The sequence below is a fragment of the Humulus lupulus genome, chromosome 7, assembly GCF_963169125.1.
Source record: "Humulus lupulus chromosome 7, drHumLupu1.1, whole genome shotgun sequence".
Taxonomy (NCBI): Eukaryota; Viridiplantae; Streptophyta; class Magnoliopsida; order Rosales; family Cannabaceae; genus Humulus; species Humulus lupulus.
Window position 1 is genome coordinate 70,144,170 of NC_084799.1, and position 16,583 is coordinate 70,160,752.

Consider the following 16,583-nt stretch of genomic DNA (forward strand, 5'->3'; position numbering starts at 1 on the left):
AATCCTAATCGCGCATACGATAGACAAAGAGGTTTTATCCTTAAAGGATATTGGTTCAACCCTTGATTCGACTCAAAAAGCGGATGGGAAGAGAATAGGTACTTGGTAGAATTATTTTCACATGGAGTTTAAGACATATTATTTAGTGAGCTCAGAACTTTAGTTGGAAGGTTTACGAGAGTAAGATGGATGAACACATCGATTAGGACTGCCATAGTCAGTTGACTCAAGATAGGAACTGGGCAAAGAATCATAAAGGAATTGGTGACGATAAGTAACAAAGTTATTGATGAAGTACGACTCTATAGGAGACGCTGCAAACTAGGATGTCGAAGAAAGGATGGAGTGGAAAGAGATCTCACTTATAATGGAATACCACATGGATTTATGAGAACAAAGACGACCCAAAAGTTCATCAGATGTTATGGGAGGCAGTGGAAAGAATCCCATAACGATGGTAATTCTTCGTATGAAAAGAGTTTGCATGGTGAAAATTGAGACTATCAGCCAACCAATAATGACATTAAGTATGAAAGAGTACACCGACGAATGTTTATCTACTATAAGCTCATCAACAAGGACATCATATGTGTGGACAAACCTTACACGGTTTTATAAGGAAGTTGGACATATTGTTTCTTGAAAGAAATGGTAAGAATGACAAGAAAGGGGAGAAACACTCACTACAAAGGAGACGACGAACAACCACAAGTGAATGAAGCATACTAGACAAGGACAACAGTGGATTGACACAGGTGAAGAAATCACTACGTAATGTACAATGCAGAAGCTTACAACATGACACGATTGATACAACCACAAGAAAATGCTCAAGAATTGGAGGCGTTACTTTTTCACATGGCGTGATGAAGGCTACAAACATTTGGAACGATTGCACGAGATTATGAAGATTTTACTTCTGATGACATATATTTGGAGCACATAACCAGAAGGACCAAATGGGAACAGAGGAGCATGCGACATGCATACAAAGCAATGGGCAAAGAGTTTTAGGGAGACAAGTTATGGATTAAGACTGCAGTGATTGTACCTTGTTTGGAGGAATCTGTGGCAATAATAATATGCCCAAGTTATGATAAGGCGAAAGGAACTATGATTACAAGATATGACAAAAGTGTTAGTAAACTATGATATGAAAGAACATATTTTGGAAACAGTTTATACTTGGATAGTAAGGTCTTTTAAGAAATACTATTTGGACTGTGATGCCTATAGTTTATCGATATGATAGATGGCATTTTCACATTTCCAAGGCATGAAGATATTTTAGAATCGTTGCAAAAGAGGAAAGCCCATTGTGGGAGAAATTTCATTATGAGTAACATGTAGGGATGTTACGACTCATGGAAGTATGAAAGTAAGATCAATATGGAAGAAGTGTAAGAATTTTCCAAAGGATTCAAGGTAACAAGATTCGTTAGTGATAAGAATTGATTGATTTACGAAATAATGTGGGTTATTTTTGTAAAAGACGGTCGTTATGGATTGATCTCAGAATTGGAAACATAGGAAGATTATTTAGGCTTTGTGAACATTAGATTTGGATAGTATTTGTAAAAGTTTTAAGACTATTTTCTTGAATTGCTGAAAATTGTAGGAGTCAATGGCTATAAAGATAGAAGGTGGCTTGGACCCTTGTTGTCGGACGAAAATGATAAGTGAATGATAGACCCACGTTCTAAGAAACACGATATGGATTCAGTTTTGGAATGTACCAGATTATAACATATGTATGAGTTTTATGTTACTATTGTAGCTCACAAGTGATAAACTTTGGACACACATCTTAAAAGGTGGGGTAAAGGAGGAAGTTACCCACTTGTTCTATGGGATACATCAAAAGTAAGGAATTCATAAGGGTCAGAAGTCAATGGCTACTTCCGAGGGTTAGTAGAAAAAACAAATACATGAACTGAGTACATGGAAAAGTACAGTTGAATTGATAGATTGAAAGATTGAGAACATGTAGCAAGTACTTCTATAAGTGCCTCTAAAGAAAGCTATTATAAAGACTAGCTAAAAGGCAAATTGAGATGGGCATTATGAGCCTTAAGTGTTGCTTAAAGGAATTAGTAAACATCTGACGTTGGAAGGCGTTCACAATGGAATCAATGGAAATATGTATCAAATGTAAGTTATGTGGTTGCATGATCTAATTGTTAAGGGAAGAGGAATTAAGTGGATATACATTACAAGTGAATAAGAATTATAGACAAAAAGGCAAGAATGAAGTATACACGTAAATGTTATGGATACTTAGGAGCTGTAGAGAAAATTTCATGGATTATGAAATTTGAAATATGGCTACAATTGTTGAATTATGAAGTAGAACAGATGTGGATTTGTTACTACGAGAACAAACAGAAAAGTGGCAGGAATATCAAGTGGCAGATAAGTTGAAAATTAATGAAAGAATAAGTGATACTGTATCGACCCAAAAGCACTAATAAGGCTTAAGGGCCTTGATTAGCGTGCCGGGAGGGCATAATTGGTTTATGTGTGATTTAGATAATTAAATGCATGATTATGTGATATGCATGATTATATGGATATGTGAGATGCATGTTTATGAGTATTAATATGCATTTTGGCCCTATTTAGCTTATAGGGGCATATTTGTAATTTTGGCCCTGTTGTGGGCTTAAACGTGATTATTTATGGTAAATTGTTGAGACCACATTATTATGTGGATATATTTGCAGCATATGACTCGAGACAGTCCTAGTGAGCGGTTTGGCGAAATAGTCGCGGCAGGGATTTATACCCGGCTCGGGGGAGCCTAGGGGTATTTTTGGGAATTTAGGGAATATATTGGAGATTATTCGACATTGGGTAAATAATTGGTGATTAATTGGATGAAGAGATTTAAGTGGTAAATATAAGGAACACTTGAGGAATTAGTGGGAACTGCGAGCAAAATGACTAAAATGCCTCTTTAGACACCTTAGAAGGATTGAGATGGTTGGAGGGTTAAGTCATTAGGCTACTTAGAGATAAACTCAGAAAAGAAAGACTCACCTAAGTCTATGTAGAAGTAAGTAGAAGACTTTAGCCTATTTTCTCTCTCAGCTCACATCTCTCCCACGTATCTCTCTCTCCTTAGTTTCCATTTGGGATATTGAAGCTTTTCTTCTAGGTGAGAGCATGTGCTAAGCTTGGGCGGGGAATTTTTGGAGGAAAATTGAAGGGAATTGAAGGGGAATTAAGCTGGGTGTTGGAGCTGGAAATTCAGAGGAGAAGACTACTATATTGAGGTAAAAAATGTTGCTTTCAATTCTGATTTTTCTGCTGGGTTGTCTAGGTAAGTTTGGACTCTTGAACTTGAATTGGATGATGGAATTAGACCAAGTTCTTGGGGGTGAGAATAGCTGATGAATTTGATTGGTGACTTCAAGTTTATTGCTGAGGTTTTGAGGATTAAGATAGGTGGTTTATTATTAAATTTCGTAGCTTGAATAATGATTGAATTGGGGAAAGTTGTTGGGTAAAATTTTGGGTAAGTGTGAGTGTTCTTGGTAGGGAAAAGGAGGAGAAAACCCAGGTTTCCTCTAGGTTCGCTGGGCGCACCGTGACCCAGCCTGGGGGCATCACGACGCGTGTGGCCCTTCTGGCCTAGTTAGCTCTCTGACTTGGGGCCGCGCTGCGACTTGCTTGGCCAAGTCTCGGCTTGCCTCCCCTTTGGCTTGGGAGTTTTCTCTCTGACTTGAGGCAAGTCGCAACTTGCTGAACCAAGTCGCGACACGCCTAAGAAGTTTGGTCTTGGAAGTATTTGAAGTATTGTTAGGGCTTGGGGGTTTGAACCTAGGTGCTCGGGATAAATTCTACTACCGGTTTAGTAGAAATTGAGGTCCTAGAGGCTAGTTTTGTTCCCTAGGTATTTTATTTATGATTGGAAGTTGATAGACATCAATAACCCTTGTGACTAGGTTTATCACCGAGGCTCGAGGCTAAGGATCGTGCTCAGAACCAGTTCACCTTCTCCGCTCGAAATCAAAGGTAAGAAAACTGCACACGCTTGTGTGGCTATGTTGGGACTAAGGGTTTCCTATACTTGTTTACAATGATGTATGATTGTTGATAACTCTAGGATTTAGAGTTATTTTTATAATCTTTGAACTTGCTTTTCAAAACTAAAAAGAGTAATGAGTCCTTATTTCATGTAATTTTGTCAGTTTTAGTGTGTTATTCTAGGTAGTGAGTCTGGGTAAGAGTTAGGTTTGTATTATAATATTTTTCAGTGTTTTTTATGTAAATTACTATGTTGTGTTAATTAGGAAAGGAAGCTTACAAAATATGTAAAAGGGAACTGCTGGAAGCAAGGGGAAAAACGAATTCTGAAAGAGGTGTGTTACTGCTTCAATGCTGTAGCATCACCACAACAATTCAAGGAATCAGGCAGGTGACGTGGCTAGAAGACAGCTGGGCTTAATGAGTGAAATCAGCGCCTATGTGGCTAGAATTTTAATAACTTAAGTCAGCTGGGTGATGTGGCACGTGGAGGACAAAGTGGGAATTGACTTTCCTATTAGGGTAAAGGAAAGTACCCTAAAAAGAAGGGTACCAGCCGAAATAGAGGGAGACCCATCATTTTTGAGAATTCTGGATATTTTCACGGAAGAAAAAGTACAGAGAGAAGCAGAAAGAAAGAAGAAGAAGGGAGTACGAAATAGGAGAGAAAAAGAAGGCAGACGCCTAAGGGGGACTAGAGCTCAACACTCAATTCTCTCTAATCTCTATTTCTCTTTAATTTTGTATTATTTTCTCATCTCAATTTCTGTTCAAACTACATGGAAATATTCTGTATAGGTCTTATGTTTATAATTTCAGCTATGAACTAACACCCTAAAGATTTGGGTGGTTATGAATCCTTATGTATGAACTAAATTTCTAAATGCATGGTTAAGTTGTTTATGTCATAGTTCAATTGAATGTGCTGTAATGATTAGTGAATGTTAATTACTGGCCATTTTTAGCATTTATTAAGTTAGATCTAGCTTGGAAAAGGGAAGTCTAGCTGAACCCATTCAATTGATGCAAGAAACTTACCTAGTTTTAGGTGATTTTGAGTAGTGGAATAGGACTATTTTGATGCCTTGCATAACCTAAAGATTTGGTGCTTGATTGGTTGGTTATAGTCTGTTTTAATACAGGAATGTATTGAGGGGGGTTATAGACAATAGATATTAAGTTTTGGGAAAAACTTACTAGGTTTTGCGAAATCTGTTAACTGTGACATAAATTGCTGACCCATTGCTGAGTCATTGTTGTAGCAACTGGAACGAACCGAGGGGAATTAACCACCCAAATCTATTTTTCTCATATCTGAAATCCACCCAGAATTCTTTCATTTTAATCTCTGATTTTTAGTTTAATTAATTTGCTCATTTACATTTATTTTCATAATTAATTACATAAATTTTCTCTTGATTTGGTTACTGAATTGTAAATTGTTATTAGTTGGTATTGCATTATTTTTAGTTTAAAATTCCCTGTGGAGACGAACTTTGATACTGTATCACTGTATTACTTGTTGTCGACTGTGTATACTTGCGCATATTTTAATCGTTAGAAAATCCACAACAAGTTTTTGGCGCCGTTGCCGGGGACTTTAAAATTAAATGCTGTTTTATCAACTATTTTACAGTTTATTTTCATTGTTTTTAACCTTGTTGGTTCGGGTTGTGCAAACTCAAGTACCTACAGTGTATGAACCAGCAAGAGGACAGTGAACTTGCTCCTATTGACCCCAAGATCGAACGAACTTTCAGAAAAAGGAGAAAGGATCAAAAGGCTAAAAGTCGAGGCACTATGGCTGAACGTGTTGATGATGAGGGGGATGGCCAGCAAGTTACTAATCCCATTGTTTTGGCGGATGACAGTGCCAGAGAAGTACGGGAATACGCTGCCCCCATGTTTAATGAGCTAAATCCAGGCATTGTGAGGCCAGAAATACAAGCAGCTCAATTCGAGCTCAAGCCAGTGATGTTTCAAATGCTCCAAACCGTGGGGCAGTTTAGTGGGATGCCAACGGAAGATCCTCATCTCCATCTTTGTTCATTTTTGGGGGTGAGCGATTCTTTCAAGCTACAAGGAGTGAGTGAAGAGGCATTGAGGCTGAAGCTATTTCCGTTCTCTTTGAGGGACCGAGCTAGATCATGGCTCAACACCCTTCCTCCCGATTCCGTTACAAATTGGAATGACTTGGCTGAGAAATTTCTAAGAAAATACTTCCCTCCCACCAGAAATGCAAAGTTTAGAAGTGAGATTATGTCGTTTCAGCAGCTGGAAGATGAGTCCACTAGTGATGCGTGGGAAAGATTCAAAGAGCTTTTAAGAAAATGTCCACACCACGGTATCCCACATTGTATACAAATGGAGACATTCTACAATGGTCTCAATGCAGCCTCTTGAATGGTCTTGGACGCTTCAGCCAATGGAGCCATTCTTTCCAAGTCTTACAACGAAGCATTTGAGATTTTGGAAAGGATTGCAAGTAATAACTATCAATGGTCAAACACTAGAGCTCCTACAAGTAGAAAGGTGGCGGGAGTTCTTGAAGTAGATGCATTAACGGCTCTAACACCTCAAATGGCCTCAATGACCAACATCTTGAAGAATATGAGTTTGGGAGGAAATATTCAGCCAGCTGCTGCCATTCAAAGTGCAGAAGTATCGTGTGTGTATTGTGGGGACGGGCATACTTTTGAGAATTGCCCTTCAAATCCAGCCTCGGTTTGCTATGTGGGTAATCAGAATTTCAACCGCAACAACAACCCATATTCTAGCACTTAAAATCCAGTGTGGAAGAATCATCCTAATCTGTCATGGGGGGGTCAAGGAGCAAGTTCAAGTGGAGCACCAACACAAGAAAAACAGTCATATCCACCGGGATTTTCTTAACAACCAAGACCTCAACAACCACACCAACCTCAAGGCTCTCAAACAAGTTCTTTGGAGAATTTAATGAGAGATTATATGGCCAAGAATGACGCTGTAATTCAAAGCCAGGCAGCGTCTCTTCGGAATTTGGAAATTCAATTGGTGCATTTAGCTAATGATTTGAAAAATCGACCCCAAGGTTCCTTGCCTAGTGACACCAAGAATCCAAGGAGGGATGGCAAAGAACAATGCAAGGCAATCACGCTACGGAGTGGAAAAATTCTGGAAAATTCTGAGGGGAAAATAAAGGGCAGTGGGGAGCCCACTTCAATCCAAACTGAAGGAGAATCTAGTAAAAAAGCAGCAAAAGAAGTTACTGAAACTGGCCCAGTTGATACAGCATCGGGTCAGCAATCTGTTCCAGTGGAATCTGTACCAAAGCCGCCCCTACCATTTCCTCAGCGATTTCGCAAACAGCAGCAAGATGGGCAGTTCAAGAAGTTTCTGGATGTGTTAAAAAAGCTCCACATCAATATTCCCTTAGTGGAAGCATTGGAACAAATCCCAAACTACGTCAAGTTTTTAAAAGATATTTTGACGAAAAAAAGAAGACTGGGAGAGTTTGAGACTGTTGCTCTTACAGAAGGTTGCAGCGCCATGTTGAAGAGTAAAATCCCTCCGAAATTGAAGGATCCTGGTAGTTTTACAATCCCTTGTTCAATTGGTGGAAGAGATGTGGGAAGAGCTCTATGTGACTTAGGTGCTAGTATTAATCTAATGCCTATGTCAATTTTCAAAAAGCTAGGCATTGGGGAAGCTAGGCCAACCACAGTTACTTTGCAATTGGCGGATCTTTCTATGGCGCACCCAGAAGGAAAAATTGAAGATGTTCTAGTGCAAGTTGATAAGTTCATTTTTCCAGCCGATTTCATTATTCTTGATTATGAAGTGGATAGAGATGTTCCAATTATCTTGGGTAGGCCATTTCTAGCTACTGGGAGGACCTTGATTGACGTGGAAAAAGGGGAGCTCACAATGAGAGCTCAAGAAGAACAGGTAACTTTCAAGGTATTCAATCATATACGTTCTCCAGATGAAGTAGGAGATTGTTTGGCCATCACTGTCAAGAACTCTAATATGGAGGAAGAGGTACCCACAAGGTATAGCAAGAAAGTGAGGATGAGGCTATCTCTTAAAGAATTTGAGAGCAACAATGAGCTAGGGGAAAGTATAAACAAGGCATCGTCTCATTTGCAAGAGCCACGTAGAAAGAAGAAAAAGAAGTGTGGTAGGAAAGCTCATTCCCAAAGGTTTGAAGTGGGGCAGCGGGTGTATTTCTCTAATTCTAAAATGAAAGCAAGTTCTAGACATCTAGCATCAAGTTTCTCTTATTCATTCTTGATAATTAAAGTCTTTCCTTGTGGTGCATTGGACTTGCGTGATGAAATTTCAGGAAGAGAGTTTAAAGTGAATGGCCAGCGACTGAAGCACTACTGGGGTGGGGAGGTCGACAGAGAAAAGACCTCTGTCATTCTGAAGGATGTTTGAAGGAGACAGACTATGGGTTGCCATGCATTTCTTGTATCACACGTGGGCAACCCATGAGTAAAAGGCAGATTGTAAATATACAATAAATGTAACTAAGTTTGGGGTGTAGCAAACTTATATATATAAAAAAAAAACTCAAAAAAAAAAAATATATAATAATGATAAATAAAAAAAATTTGGTGTGCGGGAAGGCTTTAAAGCTGGGGAGTTAAATGATGAAGGGCGAGAAGGCAGCGAAGTTTTTCTGGAATGGTGGGGCATTGCCCAGTTGTTACAGCATTCATTTAGCATTCTGGGCAGCAATCACAAGAGGACTCCGAGTAACAGGGGGTTTCCCTTTCCTATTAACTATTTTTAGTTTCTGTACTGTGTTTTGCATTTTTGTTCTGTATGTTAGTTGTTAGTTATCTAGTGTCCAGTCACTGTTTTTTGTGGTTCTGTTTGTGTGTGTTGTCCAATGTGTCTTTGAGAGATTTGATGATTTAGTCTGGCTTAGTGTACTGCTCGATGATGAATTTTTTCCGCTCACTCCATTTGTGTTTGCTGCCTGGATTTTATATGTTGTTTATGCTTGATGATTTGCTAGGATATCATTGATGCTTCCTCTTAGTCTCTAATCAATAGTGATGTACTTTTGTTATCCCGCCGTGTTTTGAGTTTTTCAAATGACTGCTGTTTGTGAAATTTTAAGCATCTAGAATTGGTTAGTGCACCCCTTGAGGCGAAATCCTAGCTAATCTTATCCCTTAGAAATGATTTAGGCCATGTTTGGACGCTTGAGCCTTTCTAGCCTTCCTTATACGCATATTTTTCCCTTAGTCACCCAATTTTTGAGCCACTTAGCCTATTTTTGTGTTCAACCCGATCATGCATACCCATTTTCCCTACAATACACTTTCCATACATGTCCCAACTTAATTGCTCTCACTTGTTAGAAATTGATTTTCATGCTAAGTTTGGGGTGAGTGTAGCTTGTGGCGAGCTAATTCATGATTACCATTTTAGCCACATTGGGGACAATGTTGGGCTGTAAGTTTGGGGTGGGGGAATTAGCTCACAAGACAAACACATATATGCAATCAAACCAATTCTCTGAATTAGCTCACAAGACAAACACATATATGCAATCAAACCAATTCTCTTGCTATATGTTATACAGTTTATTTTACTTGTCTTTAGTATTTCCTTGCATATGAAAAAAAATAAATAAAAAATAAAAAATAAAAAAACAAATAAAAACAGAAAAAAAATATAGTAGAAAAGTTCAGAAATAATAGCAAGAGAGGTACATTAGAGCAATATGTCTTTGTGAGTATAAAAGAAATGTTGGGGAAGTGAGTTTGAGAGATATGAATCATAATAAGGAGGCTTGGTTCTTGACAAGTGAGGTGGTTAGGTTATGAGCTAGTTAAATGACATCCTCTACCGTACCCTAACCCAAGCCTTACATTACAAGCTTAATAAAGTCCTTTTGATCGAGGGGATAAGATTAGACTACATTAGTGGAGAGGAGTGCGCTAATCCAACTTATGGGAGCAATAGTTAATTTTGAGGATCAAGGGGCAGTTGTTAGAGGAATTCAAGGTGTAGGTGGGAAGCATTTGTACATACTATTGGCTAGGTGACTTTAGGGAGGTATTACTGATATCCTGGGTAATGAAATTGAGAAAAACAACATATAAAGTCAAGGCATAAACACTGCATCATTTCATTCCATTCCACTTTTCTGAGAGAAACTTGTTCACTAAGCCATATTGAATTATTTAGATCTCTCTCTCATGTTTTATGGCGTCTGTGTGTATGTTTGGTTTTGTGTGTGTGTTTTTATTTATTTCTGTTTTATCATTACTCGAGGACGAGCAATAGGTCAAGTATGGGGTGTTGATAACTCTAGGATTTAGAGTTATTTTTATAATCTTTGAACTTGCTTTTCAAAACTAAAAAGAGTAATGAGTCCTTATTTCATGTAATTTTGTCAGTTTTAGTGTGTTATTCTAGGTAGTGAGTCTGGGTAAGAGTTAGGTTTGTATTGTAATATTTTCCAGTGTTTTTTATGTAAATTACTGTGTTGTGTTAATCAGGAAAGGAAGCTTACAAAATATGTAAAAGGGAACTGCTGGAAGCAAGGGGAAAAACGAATTCTGAAAGGGGCGTTTTGCTGCTTCAATGCTGTAGCATCACCACAACAATTCAAGGAATCAGGCAGGTGACGTGGCTAGAAGACAGCTGGGCTTAATGAGTGAAATCAAGGCCTATGTGGCTAGAATTTTAATAACTTAAGTCAGCTGGGTGATGTGGCACTTGGAGGACAAAGTGGGAATTGACTTTCCTATTAGGGTAAAGGAAAGTACCCTAAAAAGAAGGGTACCGGCCGAAATAGAGGGAGACCCATCATTTTTGAGAATTCTGGATATTTTCACGGAAGAAAAAGTATAGAGAGAAGCAGAAAGAAAGAAGAAGAAGGGAGTACGAAATAGGAGTGAAAAAGAAGGCAGACGCCTAAGGGGGACTAGAGCTCAACACTCAATTCTCTCTAATCTCTATTTCTCTTTAATTTTGTATTATTTTCTCATCTCAATTTCTGTTCAAACTTCATGGAAATATTCTGTACTGGTCTTATGTTTATAATTTCAACTAACACCCTAAAGATTTGGGTGGTTATGAACCCTTATGTATGAACTAAATTTCTAAATGCATGGTTAAGTTGTTTATGTCATAGTTCAATTGAATGTGCTGTAATGATAAGTGAATGTTAATTACTGGCCATTTTTAGCATTTATTAAGTTAGATCTAGCTTGGAAAAGGGAAGTCTAGCTGAACCCATTCAATTGATGCAAGAAACTTACCTAGTTTTAGGTGATTTTGAGTAGTGGAATAGGACTATTTTGCTGCCTTGCATAACCTAAAGATTTGTTGCTTGATTGGTTGGTTATAGTCTGTTTTAATACAGGAATGTATTGAGGGGGGTTATAGACAATAGATATTAAGTTTTGGGAAAAACTTACTGGGTTTTGCGAAATCTGTTAACTGTGACATAAATTGCTGACCCATTGTTGAGTCATTGTTGTAGCAACTGGAATGAACCGAGGGGAATTAACCACCCAAATCTATTTTTCTCATATCTGAAATCCACCCAGAATTCTTTCATTTTAATCTCTGATTTTTAGTTTAATTAATTTGCTCATTTACATTTATTTTCATAATTAATTACATAAATTTTCTCTTGATTTGGTTACTGAATTGTAAATTGTTATTAGTTGATATTGTATTATTTTTAGTTTAAAAGTCCCTGTGGAGACGAACTTTCATACTGTATCACTGTATTACTTGTTGTCGACTGTGTATACTTGCGCATATTTTAATCGTTAGAAAATTCACAACAAGTTGTTATGCCATGTGAGCATGAAATAAATGGCCTAAGAGTGCTGGAATCGATACTTGCACAAAAGACCCGGCTCGGCCACTGGTAGCTGAGGTTTACTATATAATCACTGAGCTCGACCTAAGTGAGTCGGAGTCAGTGGGATAAATAGAGGGTGCGGCCTAAGGGTGTCGACCTTGGGTATTGTATGATGTGTTTACTGTTGTTAATCCGATGATTATGTCATGTTGATTACCTGGTTGATAGATTATTGTTTTGTTGATTGATATCACTGATTGTGTGAATGCTATGGTATGCTGAATATCTGGTTAATGTTTTGTGAATTATTTGATTAATCTTATTGGTTATGCTCTGTATTATGGTTTTCTTGCTGGGCCTTGGCTCACGGGTGCTACGTGGTGCAGGTAAAGGCAAGGGTAAGCTGGATCAACCCTGAATTGGACAGCTCTAGGGGTGGAATGTACATAATCAGCTGCTCGGCCGTCACGGCTGAGGGATGGACAGGGACATGAGAACCTAAAATGCCTATTTTGCCATTAGAATGACTGGTGATTGTATATAACCTTTGAAATTTTGTAAACTATTCTTTAAACCTTGTTTTTGGGATCTCGTGCATCAAACGTTTATTTAAATGAAATTTATCTTTTATGACCAAAATCTTTTAACATTAATTCGATTATGGTTTAATGTCACATTTTTAAATTAAATGACTTGATTAGCAAGTCTTGCACCTTTATAAACACAAAGTGTAACAGTCCTGGTTATCCAGGGCGTTACAGATACAGTGAACAGAACCAGATTGGGGGAGGTGTAAACTCGACAATGTACCTGGGTATGTGTTGTTTATAATTGGAAGTGGCTATAGTATTTAGCCAAAATATATCTTGAAGATCCTAAGTAGTGGGGATCAATTTTTAATGGAATGATTCTATGAAATTTTGAGGTTACAATGAAAGGTTGAATTGTTAGATACTCTTGAGATTGAGAGAATCTTGAGATGTTATGGCATAGGAATTTCGAGGACGAAAAATCCTTTTTAAGGGGGGATAGTTGTAATATCTGCCTTTGCATTTTATGGGTATTTTGGTAATTTGGCATGTGAGGGAAATTTGGTAATTTATGATTGATACATATTTGAATTGTTTTCTTTTAAATTTGATGATAATATATGATTTTTTTTATGATTATGATATGCATATGTATGACAGAGCCAAAACACTGTTCCTTCAAGTATCGAGGGCTTAAGTGCCAAAGATATTGGAAATAAGGGGTCAAAGTAGAAATATGAGTTATATGGTAGAAAGTGTAATTAAGGAAAGTAAAAAATATTAGGGTTAGGGTTCTAAATGACACTACTACAAAAAATGTCATTAGCGTCAAATTCTAACTGCCACAATTGAGTTTTTGCACTGGATGAAAGCATTGACTTTAAAGTCAAGGGCGGTAATAGCGCGCTGAGCGCTGATCGATATGGTTAGGCCTAATTAGGAGTGTATCATACGCTTGTCCGACCTAATGATCGTGGAAAATTTAGTGCCAGGTACGTTGGGCTAGCTCCAAGGCTGGTTACACAGAGGATAGGGCAATGGGCCCCAAGGTGACTTTTTAGTCCCATATCCTAGGGCGTTGAGCCCCATTATGATTCATTAATCATGTATTTTGGGCAACGGGCCCCGATATAATTCAGTTAATCATTTAATTAGGGCATCTCACCCCATCTGACACTTTAGTCATTTTTATGAATGGTATGCATGCATGAGTAGGGTTATTACTGCTAGACATGCTTATTGTGATTTGGTAACATGTTATTAACTGCTTATGAGCATGTTTAACTTTTCTTGTTGAACCCTTGCTCACGGGTGCTACGTGGTGCGCGTAAGGGGAAAGGGAAGTTGGATCAGCCATGAGTTGGAGAGCTTCAGTGGCGACATGTACATATGTGGATGCTCGACCACCACGGCCGGGATTTCTTAGAGGAACTAGGGTTAAACCGTATTTTCGCCGCTTAGGTCAGATGGTTGTAACTTTTGAGTTTTAATTACCCTTTTGGAACTATAAATAACTTTGTCAACGTTTATTATGGGATCCCATGTACAACTTAATGTTTTAACGAAATAACTATTCCTTTTGACCGAAATTTTTAAGCCTAAACCATTAATCGCATTTAGTTGCACGTTTATGGCCAAATGACTTGATTTCCGAGCCTATAACTATTTAATATACACAGTGTAATGGTGTTGGTTATCCAGGGCGTTAAAAATGCAGTTAGAGCGACAAAAGTGAACGAGTTAACTAGTTTGGTGCAAGGAAGTATGTTAGTCACAAAGTATGCTTTGAAATTTGATAGGCTAGCTAAATTTGCACCTGACTTAGTGCCTACAAATGAAGCCATGCAAGACAGAATTGTTCGGGGGCTAAATTCTTTGATTGCCTGGGATGTTTGGATTACGTTAGTACCTGGGGATACTACTTATGCCGATGTGGTTGAAAAAGGCCTCACATCTGAGGAGGCGGAGAATAAGATATGGAGGGAGAGTGTTGCACAACGTGGTGTTCAGAGGGTAGTTCCTCCATTGGTGGGATTTAGTAGGGACGAAGGCCCTAACGACTAGAAGATGAAGACCCCTGACACCTCGACCATTGCGGGTCTTGATAGAAGGGGTCTGGGTGTTCAGGGCGGCAATGAGACTTGGAGTAGTTACCTGGAGTGTGCCAGGTGTAGGAGGCACCATCTGGGAGAACTTCGGGCAAAGGCATTCTATCTATGTAGGGTGGTTGGGCATCTCAAGAAGGACTTCCCGAGTTCAAAGAAAGAGGAACCCAAGAAGGCGGACAGCTTGACTCTAGCTCGAGTGTTCACCTTGATGCAGGCAGAGGCTAAGGCTAGTCCCTCAGTAGTGACAGATCAACTTTCTAGTGTTGGTACTCCATACACTATATTGATTAATTCTGGTGCTACACACTCGTTTGTTTCTAGTAGAGTAATTGATAGATTGTGTAGACCTTAGGACTATTATACTGTGGGGTTTGGGACTTTATTGCCTATTGGGGAGTTGGTAGTCTCTAGGAGATGTGCTAGGTCATTTCAATTGGTTGTTGACAATAGAGAACTATTAGTGGATTTGATTGAGTTGGGTATTGATGATTTCGACATGATTCTAGGAATGGATTGGTTAGCTAGGTACGGGGCAACTATAGTCTTCAAAAAAAGATGGTGACTTTTGAGTTCTAAGGTGAGGACCCCTTTTGATTTTTTTGGCACTGTGCATGGACTTCGTATTCCTATAATATCAACATTGAGGGCTAGGGATCTATTGCAAGGAGGTTGCATAGGATTCCTAGCTAGTGTGGTGGATGCCACTAAGGTTGTGCCAATGAGACCAGAAGAGACCATATTAGTTTGTGAGTTCTTAGATGTGTTCCCTGAGGACTTACCAGGATTGCCACCGCACCGGGAGATTGAGTTCATCATTGAGTTGGCACTGGGTATAGAACTAGTGTCTAGGGTACGGTATAAAACCAGTTTCCATGGCTCCATATAGAATGTCTCCGAAAAAATTGACGGAGTTGAAGGTACAGCTACAGGAATTACTGGACCTGGGATTTATCAGACCTAGCTTCTCACCGTGGGGTGCACCAGTTTTATTTGTGAAGAAAAAGAATGGGACCCTGAGAATGTGTATAGATTACAAGTACCCACTACTGAGGATAGACGGTCTGTTTGACCAGTTGTAGGGTGAAACAGTGTTCTCGAAGATTGATCTCCAATCTAGTTATCACCAACTGAGGATCAAAGAGGAGGATATTATGAAGATGGCCTTTCGCACGAGGTATAGGCATTATGAGTTCCTAGCCATGTCATTTGGGTTGACCAATGCCTCAGTGACATTTATGGATCTGATAAACAAGTGTTCAAGGATTATTTGGATCAATTTGTGATTGTCTTCATCGACGATATCCTGGTTTACTCTCACTCAGAGGTAGAGCATGAGCGGCACCTCCAGTTTGAGGGAGCACCAGTTGTATGCCAAGTTTAAGAAGTGCGAGTTCTAGTTATCGTAGGTGACGTTCCTCAATCACATTGTTAGTGGAGACGGGATTAAGGTAGATTCATCCAACAATGAATTAGTCAGAGACCGGTCGTGGCCAAGGAATGCCTCTGAGGTCAGGAGTTCCCTTGGGTTGGCAGGTAATTATTGATGCTCCGTGGAAGGATTCTCATATATTGCTACACCACTAACAGAACTGACACGCAAGAACTTCAAGTTTGTATGGTCAAACAGATGTGAAAATAGCTTCCTGGAGTTGAAGTGACACTGATTATTGCTTTGGTGCTAGCCTTCATTCGAATGGGTGTAAGTTTGTGGTGTATAGCGATGCATCGAGATTGGGGTTAGGATGTGTGTTGATGCAAACTAGGAAGGTGATCACTTAGACATCACGACAGTTGAAGGAATATGAATAGCGATACCCTACTCATGATTTGGAGTTAGCAGGAGTGGAATTTGCATTGAAAGTGTGGCAACACTACTTGTACGGAGAAAAGTGCGAGATCTACACCGATCATAAGAGTTTGAAGTATTTCTTCACTCAGAAGAACTTAAACATGAGACAGAGACGTTGGCTGGAATTGGTAAAAGATTATGACTGTGAGATTCTTTACCATCCAGGGAAAGCCAATGTGGTGGTAGATGCTTTAAGTTGGAGAGGTCCAGGATAGTTGTTTAGTTCAAAGCAAATATCTAAGGAATTG

At 38.9% G+C, this 16,583-nt stretch overlaps 1 non-coding gene across 1 annotated transcript; it reads right to left on the bottom strand.

The window, feature by feature from the left end:
* Positions 1-6,270: 6,270 nt before the first annotated feature.
* LOC133793276 (small nucleolar RNA R71) lies at positions 6,271-6,377 on the bottom strand. The gene has a single exon (XR_009874728.1). It is a non-coding gene; the product is annotated as a small nucleolar RNA R71 (small nucleolar RNA).
* Positions 6,378-16,583: the final 10,206 nt, after the last annotated feature.